This window comes from Cherax quadricarinatus, unplaced genomic scaffold (assembly GCF_038502225.1).
Source record: "Cherax quadricarinatus isolate ZL_2023a unplaced genomic scaffold, ASM3850222v1 Contig112, whole genome shotgun sequence".
Taxonomy (NCBI): Eukaryota; Metazoa; Arthropoda; class Malacostraca; order Decapoda; family Parastacidae; genus Cherax; species Cherax quadricarinatus.
In genome coordinates, this window is record NW_027195138.1 from 82,135 (window position 1) to 103,718 (window position 21,584).

The following is a 21,584-nucleotide window of genomic DNA, read 5'->3' on the forward strand; positions in this document are numbered from 1 at the left end:
CCACTGTTATTGCTGTTCTTACTGCTGAACAGCGGTTTAGTGCCGATGAAGGTAGCGTAGGTAGCAATGATACGGCCGTGGACTAGATTGGCTTTAATCGGGTAGGAGTGAGTACACAACGGGCAGTGTGAGGGAGTGACCGCAAGCCAGTCCGTGGAGGGGGAGTACTTGTGTACGTCAAGTCGGTCGAGGCAGGAGTGAGGGAGGGTGGTCTGTGTTTCCCACCGACCTAGGTAGGCCTACAGAGGGCAGCACTGAATGCCGCGAAATATGAACTAGTCAGAGCAGACGGCTAGGCTGTGTGCTCTGACAGTACAGGCTGTCTACACACACCCATTCTCTCATGTCTAGGTGACTCAGGCTTATTGTGGTAATGTTGAATGAATGACAAAGAAAACGTATATATACGTTTGGGGCGCTACGCACGTGAACATATATATACATTTGGACCATTTAAGGGTTAAAAAAAACGGTCGGAGATTTTTTTTTTGTCATTATGCACTGCGTGCTCCAGGATTTTTTTTATGGTGCACACTGACCACACAGACCCATTCTCTCACATGTGGGCCTACCAGCTTTCTCCTTCTTGATTTGAGGCCGCTAGAATTTATGAGTATATATACGTCAAACACGGTACCTCGTAAGACGTATATATACGGCTGCGACAGTCAAAGGGTTAAGGTCAATCAATCATATGAAAATCCTTGAACCTATAATCCACCCAGATACCAACATTAAGGATATTTCATATACTACATGGAGATGCACATTCCTCTCGTTGTGTGTATAGACCTCCCCTCCTATTTTATTAATCCTTTCAGGTTCCAGAACCCTGATCCGAAACTTGTTCACAGGGTCTATGAATTTTCAAAAAAGAAAATTTTGTTATTTCATGAAATGGTAGAGAATCTTTTTCTGAAGGTAATAAAAGAAAAAATATGATATTTGATGGAAAATTTATGAAATTATGTTAACACGAATTTTACTGCTTCAGCAATATTTATGCATTGGCGATTTTGCCCACATTTACTCCCATTTTGAGCCAATTACATTATTCCAGTTGACCAAATTTTTAGCTATTTTGCTAGTATTACTTCTATTTTATCAATTGAGCACAAGAAATTGCCCAATTGACTATTTCAACTACCCAGTAAAGTGATAGAAATTTGGTAATTTGACCAATTTCACACAAAGCTCAAAATATTCCAATTTCAAAATAGGGTCCAGAATAAACAATGCACTAAAATAACATTTCCTCTGTTTATTAGTTATGCTTCCAGGCTTTATAAATGATTTCAAATTTGATTTTTTATTCATATAATGAATTTTTATTCACACCAAAAAATAGAAGATTTACTGTTATGCAATATTGTCATAATTGTATAAATAATATCAGCACATTTGTGAACACACATTAGACCCACCAGTTGACGTGTATTGGACGTATGATGTCATTTGTTTACTCTTGAACATCGGCAAAAATCGAACAGTTCAGCTACTTTGAGCTCAGTTTCAAGCCATTTTCAGTATTAAAACCAATCAAAATCATTTCTACTTCTGTTATATATATTTCTATCAAGTGAGACCAAGAAACTGCTAATTCATCCGTAAAAAACATACAAATATACACCACGAAGTTGCTGTTTTAATCCAAAACACAGTTGCAGTTTTTTTTTTCTCATTTTGCGCAGCGTGCTGCAGGATTTGTTTTATGTGGTGCACACTTATCACATAGATGCATTCTCTCATTAGGCCAAAATTTACTGCTTACAGCTTATCTGAGTGAGCTGAGCTCATGACGTAGAACTACGGCTTGGTCCCTGGCTTTAAAGCCATAGAACTATGGGATGAACCCTCAAAGGGTTAATAACTTTATTGGTTAGAACATTTGGCTCACAAGCAAAAAGTCCTGAGTTTGTTTCATGGGTAGGGCAAGACATTTTGGTAAGTGTTCCTACACATGCTGTCAGTTCACCTAGGAGTACTATATCAGAATGTTTGTCAATGGTTGTGGGTGGTATACAGTAACCTAGCTAGAATCAAGCAGTGAAATGAGATAGGGTGCAGTTCTTAGCTTATAAAAATGAAGTTTAAAAAAAAAAAGGGCATTTTAGATTTCCACAAAGAAAAAAAATGGAAATTTTAGAAATATTTTAAGAGTGAACGTTCATAATAATTCTTCAGAATAAAAGACCATTTCCATTTAGCTTTAATATGTAGCACAGATGTTTCTCATCAACTTACCAAATAGAAGCTTTAAATTCATGACAAGCCAGCTCTAAAACTAGCAAATAAACCTGCTCAGTCAGGCCATAAACATTTAATTATGCATAATGAGAATCTTCAGTATGCTATGTGAACCATGCAGATTATATATGGTGAACAAAAATCACAAACAGAATTACAGATAAAAACTGGACATTGCATAAAGCAGAGGAGACTACTGTACATTATAGTCCTGTACATGTATCTTTTTCATTTTAAATATTTCTTGGCACTATACAGTATCATTGCTGCTATTTTTTTTTTTATTATACTGTACATTGTTTAATAGTTGAAGAGTAACTTTTAGTTGCTTTTGTGTTATAAGTTATCTGGAGTTTCGGTTATATGTGAGCAAGAATACTTGAGTCAGACTTCCAAGTTCAGGTAACAATTTTTATAGTTTAAAATATTTCATTGTGATTAACTACCCTCCAAGATAATTTAACAATACATTAGCCATTGACTGCACTGTACATGTATTGATTTAGCTGCAGTGCCTGCACTGTACATGTATTGATTTAGCTGCAGTGCCTGCAGTGTACATGTATTGATTTAGCTGCAGTGCCTGCAGTGTACATGTATTGATTTAGCTGCAGTGCCTGCAGTGTACATGTATCGATTTAGCTGCAGTGCCTGCAGTGTACATGTATTGATTTAACTGCAGTGCCTGCAGTGTACATGTATTGATTTAGCTGCAGTGCCTGCAGTGTGCATGTATTGATTTAGCTGCAGTGCCTGCAGTGTGCATGTATTGATTTAGCTGCAGTGCCTGCCATGTACATGTATTGATTTAGCTGCAGTGCCTGCAGTGTACATGTATTGATTTAGCTGCAGTGCCTGCAGTGTACATGTATTGATTTAGCTACAGTGACTGCAGTGTACATGTATTGATTTAGCTGCAGTGCCTGCAGTGTACATGCATTGATTTAGCACCAGTGACTGCAGTGTACATGTATTGATTTAGCTAGTGACTGCAATGTACATGTATTATTATTATTATTATTATAATAAAAAAGAAGCGCTAAGCCACAAGGGCTATACAGCGCTGCAGGGTAGGGAAGGAAGCGAGGGTTTTGGGTGGCAGAAGGGATGATCAGTAGGTTACAGAAAATAGCGGGGCAGGGGATAGTGCGGGGGTAGAGGGTAGCAAGAGATTGAGGTAGAAAGGGCTGAAGGTATCATCAGAGTTTGTGAAGTCAGTTATCAAAAAGTCAATGAGAGAGTCCGGATGAAAGGTAGGTCCATCAGCGAGAAGGGAAGGTAAAGAGAGAACAGCAGAGCGAAGACGACGATGGAGGTAAATTCTGCGTGCTCGTTGATAAAGTGGGCAGTTCAACAGAATGTGGCTGACTGATAATGGAGCCTGACATGGATATCTCCATGAGATATCCATGAGTAAGACGAGTATGGCCAATGCGAAGATGGGAGAGAGTAGTCTCCCAACCTCGACACTGGTGACAAGAAGGCGGCCAGTAACCTATACTCGGTTTAATAGATTGAAGTTTGTTACCGAGCATAGTAGACCAACGTTGTTGCCAACAGGTGTGAAGGTGGGTAGCTATTGCAGCAAAATAGTCCATAAATGGTATACCTCTACATGAAACTGGTAGGTCATGTACTGCTGACCGCGCAGCAGTGTCTGCCTGTTCATTTCCCTGTACCTCAACATGACCAGGGACCCAACAAAAAACAATATCTTTATGCTTGGTAAAGATGCGGCGTAGCCAAAGTTGGATACGGAGGACTAAAAGGTCAGGTGTATCAAATTTCTGTATAGCCTGTAAAGCACTAAGGGAGTCTGAGACAACCACAAATGATGACACAGGCATAGATGCAATACAGATAAGTGCTGCAAGAATGGCATACAATTCAGCAGTAAAAATACTAGCCGAAGATAGTAAATGCCCTCGTACGACGCTGTCCGGAAACATTGCTGCGAATCCTACGCCGTCAGAAGACTTAGAGCCATCTGTGTACACTGCAATGGCATGAGAATGAGAGTGGAAGTGGTCAAGAAAAAGAGAGCGGGAAGTGACCATAGGCAGTTGGGCTTTTGAGCAAAGGAGAGAGAAAGAACAGACTCGAACAGCTGGAACTTCCCAGGGGGGTAGGGAAAAGTGAGATGCTACTCGAGCATAGAAAGGTGGTAATTGAAGAGCAGACAAGAGCGAATGTAGGCGAAGAGAGAAGGGACGGAGTAAACAGGGGCGGCGAGCAAATAAAGAATGTCTACTAATATCAGTGACCATTCTATAAATGGAAGGATTGCGGAGATCATGAGAGCGTACATAGTAGCGAAGGCAATGGGCATCACGGCAGTCGGATAACGATGGAACGTTTGCTTCTGCATAAAGGCTCTCAACAGGGGAAGAGCGAAAAGCACCAAGGCATAAACGTAATCCTTGGTGATGAATGGGGTTAAGGCTAGAGAGAGTAGCAGGAAAGGCCGCTGAATAGATCTAGTCACCAAAATCAAGTTTCGATAAAATGAGGGTGGAATGTAGGCAAAGGAGAGTTCGACGATCAGCTCCCCATGAAAGATGAGCAAGGGTTTTAAGAAGGTTCAGCCGGCTGTGACAAGTTGCCTTCAGAGAGGTAATGTGAGGTTTCCAGGATAACCTACGGTCAAAGAGGAGGCCCAGAAACCTGACTGTATCACGTTCAGGGATACGGGAGCCATAGAGGTACAAAGGATGATCGGAGATGACAGAGCGTCTAGTGAAAGTAATTTGGTGAGTTTTGGTGCTGGAAAATTTAAACCCATGTGTGGTGGCCCAATTGGAAACACGGTCGACCGGATGCTGGAGAGAAACTGTAATGAGGTGACAGTCAGCGCCTGCACAGGCAATAGCGAAGTCATCAACATAGAGTGATGACCAAATATTTGATGGAAGACTAGAGGCCAAATCATTTATAGCAAGGAGAAAAAGTGTTGTGCTCAGAACACATCCCTGGGGGACACCTTCAGCTTGGATAAAGTCCAGGGAGAGCACATTATTAACCCGAACACGGAAATGCCTGTCAGTTAAAAAGTTCTTAAGGAAGGATGGTAGATTGCCTCAGAGGCCTAAGGAGTGGGCTTGGGCCAAAATATTATACCTCCAAGTTGTGTCATATGCCTTCTCAAGGTCAAAAAATATGGCAATAACTGAGTGGTTATTCGCAAAGGCATTACGAACATACGTATCCAAGCGTAGTAAGGGGTCTATGGTAGAACGTCCCTTACGAAAGCCATATTGACAAGTGGAGAGACTAATGTGTGTCTCTAAATGCCACACTAAACGTCTATTTACCAGGCGTTCCATCACTTTGCAAACTGCACTGGTAAGAGCAGTGGGACGATAGCGGGAGGCTTCATGTCCCGTAGTTCCTGGTTTGCGGAAAAGGAGAACAATGGCAGATTTCCACAGCTGTGGAAGATCTCCTTGTGACCAAATAAGATTGAAAAGGCGTAATAGGATTGCAAGGGCTGACTGATGTAAATGTTGTAACATACGAATATGAATGTCGTCAGGGCCAGCTGCCGATGATCGGCAAGCTGAGAGTGTTGCCTCTAGTCCTTGAAGTGTAAAAGGCACATTATACTGCTCTTCTCTGACCGAAGAAAAATCCAAGGGTGCTAACTCTCTGGCAGACTTTGAGGAAAGAAACGAGGGGCATAGATGGAGCCCCTGAGAAATACAGACCAGATGATTGCCAATTTCATTGGCAACATCTAGTGAGTTTGCTATATCAACACCGGCAACCCGCAGAACAGGAGCCGGGTCAGGAGAATATTTACCACTCAGTTTTCGTACTTTTTTCCAGACTGCACTCATAGAGGAAGCAGAGGTGATGATGGACACATAATCTCGCCAGCAAGTGCGTTTAGCGTCACGGATGACACAGTGAGCGATCGCATGCTTCTGCTTAAAATCAAGAAGCCTCTCCATGGTTCTATTGTACTGGTACCTGCCCCATGCAGCACGTTTCAAACGTACTGCACGAGCACAAGCAGGAGACCACCAAGGCACGCATTTCTGAGAATGCCTGCCCAAAGTTTGGGGTATAGAATGAGAAGCTGCGGTTAAAATGGAGGACGAAGAAGGAACCTCACTAAAAACAGTTAGTTGTGAGTAAAGGTTCCAATTTGCTTGATCAAATTGGGAAATGATCACTGTCATGTAAATCCGGGAGAACAGACCAGGTGAAGTCTAATGCGGCAGAGGAAGGGCAGACTGAGAGATCGATGCAAGAGAGAGTGTGAGTCCGAGGATCAAAATGGGTGTGAGTACCTGTATTTAAAACATGGAGGGGGTGGGTGGCAAGAAAAGCCTCTAACTGAATGCCATGGGAATCACAGTGAGACCCCCCCCCCCAGAGGAAATGATGGGCATTAAAATCGCCAAGTAACAGAAGCGGTGGCGGTAATGACGAAAGAAGAAAGGCAATATCCGGAATAGATAATGCCCGAGAAGGAGAGAGATATAAAGAACAGAGCGTATACCACCTATGCAAATGGATACGGGCTGCTGTGTAATGCAGCGAAGTACGAACAAATAGCTGATGGTACAGAATATCAGGAATATCCCATCAGGAAAAGGATCTGAAGAATACAATAAATTATAGCCTGAGATGGGAGAGATAACAGCAGAGTGTAATTTTGGTTTCTGTAAGCAAACACCAACAGGGGAAAACTGGGAGAGTAACATCTGAAGCTCACCCCGATTACCCCTGAGGCCGCGTATATTCCACTGTAAATAGGCCATGATTGGCAATGATAAAGATACCTGAAATCTGCAGGTAATGGTTCCTATGGACTAGAGGAGTTAGAAAAGTCCACATGCGGAGGCAGCAGAAATCGTTCAAGCAGCGAAGGAACGGTGCGCTGTGAAGAAAGGAGTTGCGCAGATGGAGGAGAGGAGAGAGAAGGAACAGAGGGTGGATCAGTGTCCATTGATGGTTTGGTCTCTGCAATACATTCAGAGATTGCTTCAAGTGTTTCGAAATTCAGAGACGTCGTATGGGAGACAATATTGGAGATGGTAGGGGGAGGATGAGTAAAGATTGGAACTGTAATGGACTGTACCAAGGTAGGGGGGGGGCAAAAGGGTGGAGGGAACTGGAGAAGAAGCGTGGAAGGGGACAGAAGAGGCAGAAATCTGGGAGGTGGCAGAAGAGGAAGAAACTTGGGAGGGAACAGGGGAGGAAGGTACAGTACGAGGAGGAAGGTGAACCTCTGCACTTGTAGCCAGTGAGAGGGGAAGAGCCAGGTACAGAGACAGGGAAGGTAAAATGAGGTGGAAGAAGGGAAGGAGGGGTTAAAGGACTTTTTTTTGACTTCTGAGAAGTAGAGGGACGATTGGGAGGAGGTGTCGTACGAGATCTCGTCGATACTGAGGCTTGTGAGGGAGAACACGAAGAAGTGAGAACAGACTGAGGCATTGAAGTAGGGATGTCTGAGCCTAGGACAGCAAAAGAATTAGATACAGGAGTGACTATGGGAGAGGTAACCACAGAAGAGGCTGCAGAAGATGGGACCCCAGAAGTGGGGAGATGTTTTGAAACACGGGAATAAGAAACACGAGGTAGTCTCCCTTGGAGGCGGAGATGAGAAACTGCCATGGCATAAGGGAGACCTTCTGCCTCTTTGAGCTAATGGATTTCCCGCTCATTTAAGTAGACTTGGCAATGGCGAGAGTACGAAGGGTGAGCCTCATGACAATTAAGGCAAGAGGGAGGTCGATTGCAAGACGTATTAGAATGGTCATCGGCAGCACAGACTGGGCATTCGGCTATAGATCTGCAATATTTTGCTGGATGGCCAAATCGTCAGCAATTTCTACACTGTTGCGGTGTAGGGATCACCTTTCAAACTTGTAACCGATGTCCTGCTACATAAACTGAGGATGTAAGTTCACGGCTGTCAAAAGTTAAACGAGCCACATTGCTAGGGTATCGTTTCCGCCCACGGGCAGGAAGAACATAAGTGTCTACCTTGAGGATTGGGAGATCTTGGAGTTCCAGCTGTTCAAGAATGTCATTGCCACATGTCTGGAAATTTTGTTGAACTATGGTATGGGGCAGAATGACGGTACCACTACACGAATTGAGGGAATGATGTCTTTCAATAGTGACAGGAACAGTATCGATATGGGAAAGAAGAGAAAGATCATGAGCGATGCACGTACCACTCTTAAGAGCATGAAAAGAAATATCTTTACCAACCTGGCGTAGGAGTGCCTTGCCAATACAGTGGACCCCCGGTTAATGATATTTTTTCATTCCAGAAGTATGTTCAGGTGCCAGTACTGACCGAATTTGTTCCCATAAGGAATATTGTGAAGTAGATTAGTCCATTTCAGACCCCCAAACATACACGTACAAACACACTTACATAAATACACTTATGTAATTGGTCGCAATGGGAGGTGACCGTTAAGCGGGGGTCCACTGTACTGTGGTCAGAAAGATAGGCAGTAGAGGAAGTCTGTCGTAAAGTGAAGAATTTAGTCCATTGTGCATTCTGAAACTGAGTGTGGAAAGGGAGTGCAGGATGTGTCTATCTTTTCTGAGAAGAACGAGAAGGTGGAGAAGTATCATCAGCAGGTAATTGTCGTTGGCGTTTAGGCATGGGACCAGAGTTGGTCCGACGTGGAACGGGCCGGCAATTCGAAAATTGCCACACCGTAGAGGGAGAGGCCGGAAGCATAGTCAAAGGAGAGCGGAGGTCAGATAAATTGAAGGAGTCAGTCGAGACCTCAGTACCTGAAGCGGGTGAGGAAACAGCACTGGCAAGAGGTACAGAGGCATGAGGAGTGTCCGAAGAGTGGTCCAAAGATGAGGCGGGGTCAGAACAGGGTGCGGTATCAAGAAGGGGCCCGGGGGTAGCAGGTTCATGGACTAGGGCTGCCATGGTTAGGTTACTTCTTTCTTTTTGGTTTTAAGAAAAAAAAAGAAAGAAGAAAAGAAAAAAATAAAAAAAAGAATAAAAAAAAGGGGGGACCAGGGAGGGATAGTTCCTAGGAGGAATGAAAGGGACAGAAATCTCCCTCCGCTCCCAAGAGGATCTCAGCACCGCAAGTAGCGCAGATGCAGCATGGAACCCATGCCATACCCTACCCATCATGCCAGTAAACCAGCAATCCAGGATAGCAACCTCACATCTGCCGAGCTACCTCGGTGGACAAAAGAGAGGGCGGCCGGATATCCGCCACAAAGCATACCTCCTTCAGCCACCACCCCCTGAATCAGAAAGGTGGCTTCCAGAGATACGCCCGTCGCCCGAGACACACCCAAAGCCACCCTCCGGGATACCAGAGAGGAATCGGGACATCCCCAGGCAATCCAGATTCCACGGCAAACTACGCCACCGCCAAGAACCTCAACGGAATGGGATGGACCCCGGTACCCTTTCCCCTACCTAGGAACTAGCGTGCCTGTGGGAAAAAATCCCAAAGGCCAAAAAGGAATGGCAAAAGGGAGGGGTGGGGAGGAGGAGGAGGAAAGGAAAAAGGGGAGGATGGGATAGGGAAGGGGGCATTGGGGGGTAATTAGGTTCGGTCTGAGGAAGAAGACCGACAGGTCTAATTTCTCAGACCAAGAGCCTCTTCACCACAACAAGGAGCCCCCCTTGAAGAGGAATGTACATGTATTGATTTAGCTACAGTGACTGCAGTGTACATGTATTGATTTAGCTACAGTGACTGCAGTGTACATGTATTGATTTAGCTACAGTGACTGCAGTGTACATGTATTGATTTAGCTACAGTGACTGCAGTGTACATGTATTGATTTAGCTACAGTGACTGCAGTGCACATGTATTGATTTAGCTGCAGTGCTCATTAACTCTGCATGAATCATACCAGTTGCATTTATACTAATTTTATGAACTCTCTTTCAGTTGCCTTCTTATTAATATTCTTTTTTTTTTGAGCAGTTTTGTAATGATATATGAACTTTAATGCACTTTTTTCTTCTTTTCTAGAAGCTTGGTGGATACTGTTTATGCCCTGAAGGACCAAGTTGCCACACTTCTACGTGATTACCAATCCTTAAAGAAAGCCTTCGAGTTTGAGCAGCAGTCTTCAAGAAACCTTCTTAACATTGTGAAGCAACATGTGTTACCAGGGAGAGATGATATAGTGTGGGATATGGAGGTGTAAAGACAATAAATGTTGAATTATATTTAATGTAGATTTTCATCTTCACTCAGTCATAGGCCATGAAGGAATGGCTAGTCATTTATCATTACACATTCTGTAAATTTTGTACTTTTTGATTATAATAATAATGTAAATTTTGTAATGGAGACTCATTCAATAAATTTTATAATGTATATTCAGTATTCATTAGATTGATTTTTGTTTTTATACAGTACAGTACAGTACTCATCAGTAAAGAAAGATTAAAGTTTGGGTGCTTAGTTGAATTAGCAGATAATTACTGCCAAGGGTTCACTGTATTTAGTGTTGGTTGTTTGAAGTGCGCCACACTAAGATTTAGATAATTTGTTTTCTGCCTTGTTCCAGGAAACAAGCTAATAAAAAAAAATTAAATATATTTGTTTTTATTATCCAGGTAGGTGTTGTGGTGGTAATGATACCTATATCCCTGTAAAGTACTGAACCATGCTGCTGTTTGTTTTATAATAGCTTTTGTCACAATTATTCTACACATGCATCTGAGTATTATTATTATCAAAAAGAAGCTCTAAGCCACAAGGGCTATACAGCGCTGCAGGGTAGGGAAGGAAGCGAGGGTATTGGGCAGCAGAAGGGGGGAAGGGATGATCAGTAGGTTACAGTAAACAGAGGGGCAGGGGATAGTGCGGGGGTAGAGGATAGAAAGAGATTGAGGTAGAAAGGGCTGAAGGTATCATCAGAGTTTGTGAAGTCAGTTATCAAAAAGTCAATGAGAGAGTCCGGATGAAAGGTAGGTTCATCAGCGAGAAGGGAAGGTAAAGAGAGAGGGCAGCGGAGCGAAGACGACGTTCGAGGTAAATTCTGCGTGCTCGTTGATAAAGTGGGCAGTTCAACAGAATGTGGCTGACTGATAATGGAGCCTGACAATTCTCACAGAGAGGAGCAGGGTGCCTCTCCATGAGATATCCATGAGTAAGACGAGTATGGCCAATGCGAAGATGGGAGAGAGTAGTCTCCCAACCTCGACACTGGTGACAAGAAGACGGCCAGTAACCTATACTCGGTTTAATAGAATGAAGTTTGTTACTGAGTAAAGTAGACCAACGCTGTTGCCAACGGGTGTGAAGGTGGGTAGCTATTGCAGCAAAATAGTCCGTAAACGGAACACCTCTATATGAAACTGGTAGGTCATGTACTGCTGACCGCGCAGCAGTGTCTGCCTGTTCATTGCCCTGTATGTCAACATGACCAGGGACCCAACAAAAAACAATATCTTTATGCTTGGTATTATTATTATAATCAAAAAGAAGCGCTAAGCCACAAGGGCTATACAGTGCTGCTTATACTTGGTAGAGATGCGGCGTGGCCAAAGTTGGATACGGAGGACTAACGGGTGAGGTGTATCAAATTTCTGTATAGCCTGTAAAGCACTAAGGGAGTCTGAGACAACCACAAACGATGACACAGGCATAGATGCAATACAGATAAGTGCTGCAAGAATGGCATACAATTCAGCAGTAAAAATACTAGCCGAAGATAGTAAATGCCCTCGTACGACGCTGTCCAGAAACACTGCTGCGAATCCTACGCCGTCAGAAGACTTAGAGCCATCTGTGTACACTGCAATGGCATGAGAAAGAGAGTGGAAGTGGTCAAGAAAAAGAGAGCGGGAAGCTACCGTAGACAGTTGGGCTTTCAAGCAAGGGAGTGAGAAAGAACAGATTCGAACAGCTGGAACTTCCCAGGGGGGTAGGGAAAAGTGAGATGCAACATGAACATAGAAAGGTGGTAACTGAAGAGAAGACAAGAGCGAATGTAGGCGAAGAGAGAAGGGACGGAGCAAACGGGCGGCGAACAAATAATGTCTACTAATATCGGTGACCATTCTATAAATGGAAGGATTGCGGAGATCATGTGAGCGTACATAGTAGCGAAGGCAATAGGCATCACTGCGATCGGATAAGGATGGAACGTTTGCTTCTGCATAGAGGTTCTCGACAGGGGAAGAGCGAAAAGCACCAAGGCATAAACCTAATCCTTGGTGATGAATGGGGTTAAGGCTAGAGAGAGTAGCAGGAAAGGCCGCTGAATAGATCTGGTCACCATAATCAAGTTTCGATAAAATGAGGGTGGAATGTAGGCAAAGGAGAGTTCGACGATCAGCTCCCCATGAAAGATGAGCAAGGGTTTTAAGAAGGTTCAGCCGGCTGTGACAAGTTGCCTTCAGAGAGGTAATGTGAGGTTTCCAGGATAACCTACAGTCAAAGAGGAGGCCTAGAAACCTGACTGTATCACGTTCAGGGATACGGGAGCCATAGAGGTACAAAGGATGATCGGAGATGACAGAGCGTCTAGTGAAAGTAATTTGGTGAGTTTTGGTACTGGAAAATTTAAACCCATGTGTGGTGGCCCAATTGGAAACACGGTCAACCACATACTGGAGAGTAACTGTAATGAGGTGACAGTCAGCGCCTGCACAGGCAATAGCGAAATCATCAACGTAGAGTGATGACCAAATATTGGATGGAAGACTAGAGGCCAAGTCATTTATAGCAAGGAGAAAAAGTGTTGTGCTCAGAACACATCCCTGGGGGACACCTTCAGCTTGGATAAAGTCCGGGGAGAGCACATTATTAACCCGAACACGGAAATGTCTTTCAGTCAAAAAGTTCTTAAGGAAGTATGGTAGATTGCCTCGAAGGCCTAAGGAGTGGCCTTGGGCCAAAATATTATACCTCCAAGTTGTGTCATATGCCTTCTCAAGGTCAAAAAATATGGCAATAACTGAGTGGTTATTCTCAAAGGCATTACGAACATACATATCCAAGCGTAGTAAGGGGTCTATTGTAGAACGGCCCTTACAAAAGCCATATTGACGAGTGGAGAGACTGTTGTGTGTCTCTAAATACCACACTAAACGTTTTATTTACCAGGCATTCCATCACTTTGCAAACTGCACTGGTAAGAGCAATGGGACGATAGTGAGAGGCTTCATGTCCCGTAGTGCCCGGCTTGTGGAAAGGGAGAACAATGGCAGATTTCCACAGCTGAGGAAGAACTCCTTGTGACCAAATAAGATTGAAAAGGTGTAATAGGACTGCAAGGGCTGACTGATGTAAATGTTGTAGCATACGAATTTGAATGTCGTTGGGCCCAGCTGCCGATGATCAGCAAGCTGAGAGTGTTGCCTCCACTTCCTGAAGTGTAAAAGGCACATTATACTGTTCTTATCTGAGAGAAGAAAAGTCCAAGGGTGCTAACTCTCTGGCAGATTTTGAGGAAAGAAACGAAGGGCATAGATGGAGCCCCTGAGAAATATGGACCAGATGATTGCCAATTTCATTGGCAACATCTAGTGGGTTTGCTATATCAACACCAGCAACCAGCAGAACAGGAGCTGGGTCAGGAGAATATTTACCACTCAGTTTTCGTACTTTTTTCCACACTGCACTCATAGAGGAAGCAGAGGTGATGGTGGAGACATAATCTTGCCAGCAAGTGCGTTTAGCGTCACGGATGACACGGCGAGCGATCGCACGTTTCTGCTTAAAATCAAGTAGTCTCTCCGTGGTTCTATTGTACCGGTACCTGCCCCATGCAGCGTGTTTCAAACGTACTGCACGAGCACAAGCAGACCACCAAGGCACGCATTTCTGAGAATGCCTGCCCGAAGTTTGGGGTATAGAATGTGAAGCTGCGGTTAAAACGGAGGACGAGAAGAGGTGTAAAAGCTCATCAATGGAGGACGAAGAAGGAACCTCACTCAAAACAGTTAGTCGTGAGTAAAGGTTCCAATTTGCCTGATCAAATTGCCAGCGTGGGTTATGAAGAGGTGGTGAATGTGAAGGGGAAGTAAGAATGATTGGGAAATGATTGCTGTCACGTAAATCCGGGAGAACAGACCAGGTGAAGTCTAATGCGGCGGAGGAAGAGCAGAGTATGAGTCCGAGGATCAAAATGGGTGCGAGTACCTGTATTTAAAACATGGAGGGGGTGGGTAGCAAGAAAAGCCTCTTAACTGAATGCCACGGGAATCACAGTGAGACCCTCCCCAGAGGAAATGATGGGCATTAAAATCGCCAAGTAACGGAAGTGGTGGCGGTAATGACGAAACAAGAAGTAATATCCGGGATAGATAACGCCCGAGAAGGAGAGAGATACATAGAACAGAGTGTATTCCACCTATGCAAGTGGATACGGGCTGCTGTGTAATGCAGCGAAGTACGAACAAATAGCTGATGGTACCGAATGTCAGTGTTTAGAAGAAGGGCACCTTCATTAAAGGTTCCATCAGGAAAAGGATCTGAAGAATGCAATAAATTATAGACTGAGATGGGATAGATAATAGCAGAGTGTAATTTTGGTTCTTGTAGTAAGCAAACACCAACAGGGGAAAACTGGGAGAGCAACATCTGAAGCTCACCCCGATTACCCCTGAGGCCGCATATATTCCACTGTAAATAGGCCATGATTGGCAAAGATAAAGATACCTGAAATCCACAGGTAAGGGTACCTACGGACTAGAGAGGTTAGAAAAGTCCACATGCAGTGGAAAAGGAAAACGTTCAAGCAGTGAAGGAACGGTGCGCTGTGAAGAAAGGAGTTGCGCAGATGGAGAATAGGAAAGAGAAGGAACAGAGGGTGGATCAGTGTCCATTGATGGTTTGGTCTGCAATATATTCAGAGATTGCTTCAAGTGTTTCGGAGTTCAGAGACGTCGTATGAGAGACAATATTGGAGATGGAAGGAGGAGAAGTTTGAGTAAAGATCGGAACTGTAATGGACTGTACCAAGGTAGGGGGGGGGGACGAAAGGGTGGAGGGAACTGGAGAAGTGTGGGAGGGGACAGAAGAGGCAGAAACCTGGGAGGTGGCAGAAGAGGAAGAAATTTGGGAGAGGACAGGGGAGGAAGGCACAGTACGAGGAGGAGGATGAACCTCCACACTTGTAACAGAGCCATTGGAAGGGGAAGACCCAGGTACAGAGACTGGGAAGGTAAAATGTGGAGGTGGATGAAGGGAGGGAGGGGTTAAAGGGGATTTTCTGGGCCTCTGAGAAGTAGAGGGACGATTGGGAGGAGGTGTGGTACGAGGTCTTGTCGATACCGGGGTTTGTGAGGAAGAACATGAAGAAGTGAGGACAGACTGAGGTGTTGAAGTAGGGATGTCTGAGCACAGGACAGCAAAAGAATTAGATACAGGAGTGACTATGGGACTGGCAACTGCAGAGGAGGCTGCAGAAGATGGGACCCCAAAAGTGGAGGGGCATTTTGAAACATGAGAATAAGAAACACGGGGTAGTCTCCCTTGGAGGCGGAGATGAGAAACTGCCATAGCATAAGGGAGACCTGCCTCTTTGAGGCAACGAATTTCCCGCTCATTTTAGTAGACCTGGCAACGGCGAGAGTACGAAGGGTGAGCCTCATGACAATTAAGGCAAGAGGGAGTTCGACTGCAAGACGTATCAGAATGGTCATTGGCACCACAGACTGGGCATTTGGCTATAGATCAGCAATATTTTGCTGGATGGCCAAATCGCCAGCAATTCCTACACTGTTGCGGTGTAGGGATCACCTTCCGAACTTGTAACCGATGTCCTGTTACATAAACAGAGGATGGGAGTTCACGGCTGTCAAAAGTTAAATGAGCCACATTGCAAGGGTATCTATCGTCTTTGCCCGCAGGCAGGAAGAAGATAAGTGTCTACCTTGAGAATTGGGAGATCTTGGAGTTCCAGCTGTTCGAGAATGTCATTGCCACATGTCTGGAAATTCTGTTGGACTATGTTATGGGGCAGAATAACAGTACCACTACAAGAATTGAGGGAATGATGTTTTTCGAGTGATAGGAATAGTAATGATATGTGAAAGAAGAGAAAGATCATGAGCTTGGGTAGAATTCTGGACTGTGATGATGCACGTACCACTCTTAAGAGCATGAAAGGAAATGTCTCTACTAACGTGGCATAGGAGCGCTTTGCCAATACTATGGTTGGAAAGATAGCCAGTAGAAGAAGTCGGTCTTAAAGTAAAGGATTTAGTCCATTGTGTGGTCCGGAACTGAGTGTGGAGAGGTAGTGCATGGCGTGTCGGTCTTTTCCGAGTAGAATGGGAAGGTAACGAAGTAACATCATCAGGAGACTGTCGTTGGCATTTAGAAGTGGGACCAGAGTCGGTCCGACGTGGGACAGGCTGGCGATTCGAAAATTGCCGCACCGTAGAGGGAGAGGCCGGAAGCATAGTCAAAGGAGAGCGGAGGTCAGACAAATCGAAAGAGTCAGTCGAAACCCTGGCACCTGAAGCAGGTGATGAAACAGCACCAGCAAGAGGTACAGGGGCCTAAGGAGTGTCCAAAGAGTGGCCTAAAGACAAGGCGAGGTCAGAACAGGGTGCGGTAACAATAAGGGGCCCAGGGGTAGTGGGGTCATGGATTTGGGACTCCATGGTTAGGTTACTTCTTTCTTTTTGTTTTTAAGAAAAAAAAAGAAAGAGAAGAAAATAAAAATAAAAAAAAAAACAATAAAAAAAGGGGGGACTGGGGAGGGATAGTTCCCAGGAGGAATGAAAGGGACAGAAATCTCCCTCCGTGCCCAAAAGGACCTCAGCACCGCAAGTAGCACAGATGCAGCATGGAACCCGTGCCATACCCTACCCTTCATGCCAGTAAACCAGCAATCCGGGATAGCAACCTCACATCTGCCGAGCTACCTCGTTGGACAAAAGAGAGAGCGGCCGGATATCCGCCACAAAGCATACCTCCTTCAGCCACCACCCCCGGAATCCGAAAGGTGGCTTCCAGAGATACACCCGTCGCCTGAAAGACACCCAAAGCCACCCTCCGGGATACCATAGAGGGATCGGGACATCCCCAGGGAATCCAGATTCCACGGCAAACTATGCCACCGCCAAGAACCTCAATGGAATGGGATGGACCTTGGTACTCTTTCCCCTGCCTAGGAACTAGCACGCCTGTGGGAAAAATCCCAAAGGCCAAAAAGAGGAAGGGCAAAAGGGAGGGGTGGGGAGGAGGAGGAGGAAAGGAAAAAGGGGAGGATGGGATAGGGAAGGGGGGATTGGGGGGTAATTAGGTTTGGTCTGAGGAAGGAGACTGACAGGTCTAATTCCTCAGACCAAGAGCCTCTTCACCATGCCAAGGAGCCCCCCTTGAAGAGGTGATCAAAAAGATTTTTGGAATTCAACAACCTGTTGGTGTGTAATCACAGTAGTATTTACAAATTATGTTAATGAAGTGCTAAACCCCTATGGGTCATACAACAACATTTATGATGGGATTCATTGAAGATGGTTAACTGGACTTAAATCCTGTTAATCCTTTCAGGGTCTGTGCTGTACCTCTACGACTTTGAGTTGTGAGTCCAAACCATAGAACTACAGTGGACCCCCGAGTTTCGTGATTAATCCGTTCCAGAGAGCCCACTGAAGGTCGAAATTCACGAAACTCGAAACCATTTTCCCCATAAGAAATAATGGAAATAAAATTAATCTGTTGCAGACACCCAAAAATATTAAAATAAAATATTTTTTTTCAAATTAAATAAAGATTTACATAATGAAAACAATCAGAAATCAAGTACATGCATTTAAAAAAATAATAATATTACACTTACCTTTACTGAAGACTTCTGGGTGAATGGAAGACGGGAGGAGGGGATAGGAGGAAGGCATACACTATTGTTTGGAAGGAGAATCTCCTTCCATTAGGACTTTAGGTAGCAAGCCCTTATCTGGGGTTACTTCCCGTCTTCTTTTAATGCCACTGGCAACAACTTGAGAGTCACTGGACCCCTGTTGCACAAAATATCTGTCCAGAGAGGTCTTCTTCTGGCATTTCTTTAAGATTTCCCTGAAGTGGGAAACAACGCTGTCATTGTACATGTTGCAGATATGGCTTGTTTCAGCTTGGTCAGGGTGATACTTTTCAACAAAACTTTGCAACTCATTCCACATTGCACAAATCTCCTTAATCTTTGAAGAAGGCACCTCATCCACTCCCTCTTCCTCCTCTTCTGAAGCAAGTTCCTCGGCTATGGTCTGATGCTGTTCCAGTTGAAGCTCTTGCAGTTCATCAGTGGTTAGCTCTTCCCTGTGGTCCTCCAACTCTTCCACATCCCCGTCAAAATCCCTCTGGATCGTGTTCCTCACTTTCTTTATCAAAGGGTTTGCACTAGCTTTCCTTGGGTCCATGATGACTTATTTAGCAGTTGCAAGCATAAAAAACAATGGATTACAGTGGACCCCCGGTTAACGATTTTAATCCGTGCAAGAGGGCTCATCGTTATGCGAAATAATCGTTATGCGAATTAATTTTCCCCATAAGAAATAATGGAAATAAAATTAATCCGTGCAAGACGCCCAAAAGTATGAAAAAAAATTTTTTTTACCACATGAAATGTTAATTTTAATACACACAAACTGAAAAAGGCATGCACAATTACATGACACTTACTTTTATTGAAGATCTGGTGATGATTGATGGGATGGGAGGAGGGGAGAGCATTATCTTCTTACTGTTTAGAAGGGGAATCCCCTTCCATTAGGACTTGAGGTAGCAAGTCCTTTTCTGGGGTTACTTCCCTTCTTCTTTTAATGCCACTAGGACCAGCTTCAGAGTCACTGGACCTCTGTCGCACAACAAATCTGTCCATAGAGCTCTGTACCTCCCGTTTCTTCAAGACTTTCCTAAAATGGGCCATAACATTGTCATTGAAATAGTCACAAGCACGGCTTGCAACAGCTGTGTCAGGGTGATTTTCATCTATAAAGGTTTGCAGTTCAAACCACTCTGCACACATTTCCTTAATCTTTGAAGTAGGCACAATGGATTCCACAACTGGCATAGGCTTCTCAGGGTTAGCCCCAAACCCTTCAAAATCTTTCTTAATTTCCATACTAATTCTCACCCTTTTTACCACAGGGTTGGCACTAGAAGCTTTCTTGGGGCCCATGGTCACTTATTTTCCAGAAACACCACCGAAAACACTGTAATAATACGAAATATTCCGAGTGTATGCTTGGATGTTACCGCGGAGGCTGGCTGGTAAACAATGGGACAGCCGGCACATGTGAGGGCACATTGGACGCGTCTCGGACGAAAATCGGTATGCGGGTTTTTAATCGGTATGCGGGGCAAAAATTTTGCGATAAAAGTAATCGGTATGCGGAAAAATCGCTATGTGATGCCATCGTTATGCGGGGGTCCACTGTATTATGAAATGTATTGTATGAACCCGCAGGGTGATGGTCACATGTTGGTAAACAATGGCACACTGAGCGTGAATGGCGTGGTTGACTGGCTTGGTGTGCGCGTTGACGGGCGGACAGGTACCGGACGGTCGCTGAAACAAGTCTTTTCACGAAACTCGAGGCCAAATTTAAAAAAAAAAACTCGCCGAAGGTCGAATTTCACTTAAGTCGAGGCTGCCGAAACTCAGGGGTCCACTGTATGCCAAAATTCTATCGGCCTCAAATTTAGCTCAAGAAGGCTGGCAGGCCTACATCTAAGAGAATGGGTCTGGGGGGTCAGTGTGCGCACTATAGAAAATATCTGGATGTCCACATGGCATTGTGGGAATGCCACCAAAGTGGTTTTGTTCACCATGCCTGGTGGCAAGGAAGCTCTCACTCCCCGGGTGAATTCTGACTCTCCTCTTCCCAACTTATAGTTCTAAGACTGATGGAAGTGGATCTGAAGAGAAATTCTATGGGTCTGAACCACATGGTACATTGTACCATATGGTACAATGGTATATGGTACAATGTACAATATGGTACAATATACAATATGGTACAGTGTACCATATGGTACATTATACTATATGGTACATTGTACCATATGGTACAGGGACTGTAATGGGAACATGTCTAACTTTTTTGGTTATCCTAGGTCTCCAAACATATGCTGCTATGTATGATAATCTATGTAACTTTATTTGTGTATTCCTAAATAAACTTATGCCACGTGCTTGAGCACGTTTATTGTGGTGTACACAAATAGTTACATAGATTGTCATACATAGCAACATATGTATAAAATCCTAGGATAACTCAAAAAAGTCAGGGTGACTTATTTCCATAGGGATCCCTGTATTTGTACCATATGGTGTCCTGTACTGTGTGGTACCCTGCACCATATGGTACCCTGTACCATATGGTACCCTGTACAATATGGTACCCTGTACAATATGCTACCCAGCACCATATGGTATTCTGTACCTTATGGTACAATGTACCATATGATACCCTTTACCAAATGGCCAGTAGGAGGTGTTGGTGCCACGTGGCACCAGCCAGGATTGAGTGGGGACACAAGCTCCCTCACTCAGCAGTTTAATCCTTTCAGGGTTTCGGACGTACTAGTACAGCTTACGCACCAGGGTTTTTGACGTACTAGTACGCCTAAGTTCTAGCGCCCTCAAATCTAGTGAGAGAAAGCTGGTAGGCCTACATATGAAAGAATGGGTCTATGTGGTCAGTATGTGCAGTATAAAAAAATCCTGCAGCATACAGTGTGTAATGACAAAAAAAAACTTTGACCGTGTTTTTGGATTAAAACAGCGACTTTGCACTGTATTTTCATATGGTATTTATTGTTGTATTCTAGTTTTCCTGGTCTCATTTTATGGAATGGAAGACATGTTACAGAAATTGAGATGATTTTGACTGGTTTTACAATGAAAAGTACCTTGAAATTGAGCTCAAAGTAGCGGAAATGTTCGATTTTTACCAAAGTTCAAACGTAAACAAATCATGCTAAGCATCCAATACATGTCAACTGGTGAGTCAATATCCTTTCACAAGTGCGCTGATATTATTTATACCATTTCTACACTAATGCAGTAGTCTGCATAACAGTAAATATTTTATTTTTTTGTGAGAATAAAAATTCAAAGTGGAAAGCAAAAGAATGTAAGAGGGGCCTGGGAACGTGACTAATGAACAGAAGAAATGTTATTTTAGTATCAGGAATGTCTTTCTTATTTATTCTGGGCCCTATTTGGAAATTGGCATCTTTTGAAATCTGTGTGAAATTGGCAAAATTGCTAAATTCTGACCACTGTACTGAATAGTTGAAATCGGTAAATGGGTGGTTTCTTGTATTCATTCGATATAGAAAATGGAGTTCTAGCAAAATAGTTATGATTTTTGTCGACTAGTACACTGGAATTGGTCGAAAATA

General features: G+C 44.0%; 1 long non-coding RNA gene across 1 annotated transcript in view; it reads left to right on the top strand.

Moving 5' to 3' along the window:
- Window positions 1–10,805, top strand: part of LOC138850993 (uncharacterized) — a 32,883-nt gene extending 22,078 nt beyond the window's left edge. Inside the window, exon 2 of the long non-coding RNA XR_011391056.1 lies at window positions 10,233–10,805. This is a non-coding gene — a long non-coding RNA (uncharacterized lncRNA). The remainder of the gene's footprint in view (window positions 1–10,232) is intronic.
- The last annotated feature ends 10,779 nt before the right edge of the window (window positions 10,806–21,584 follow it).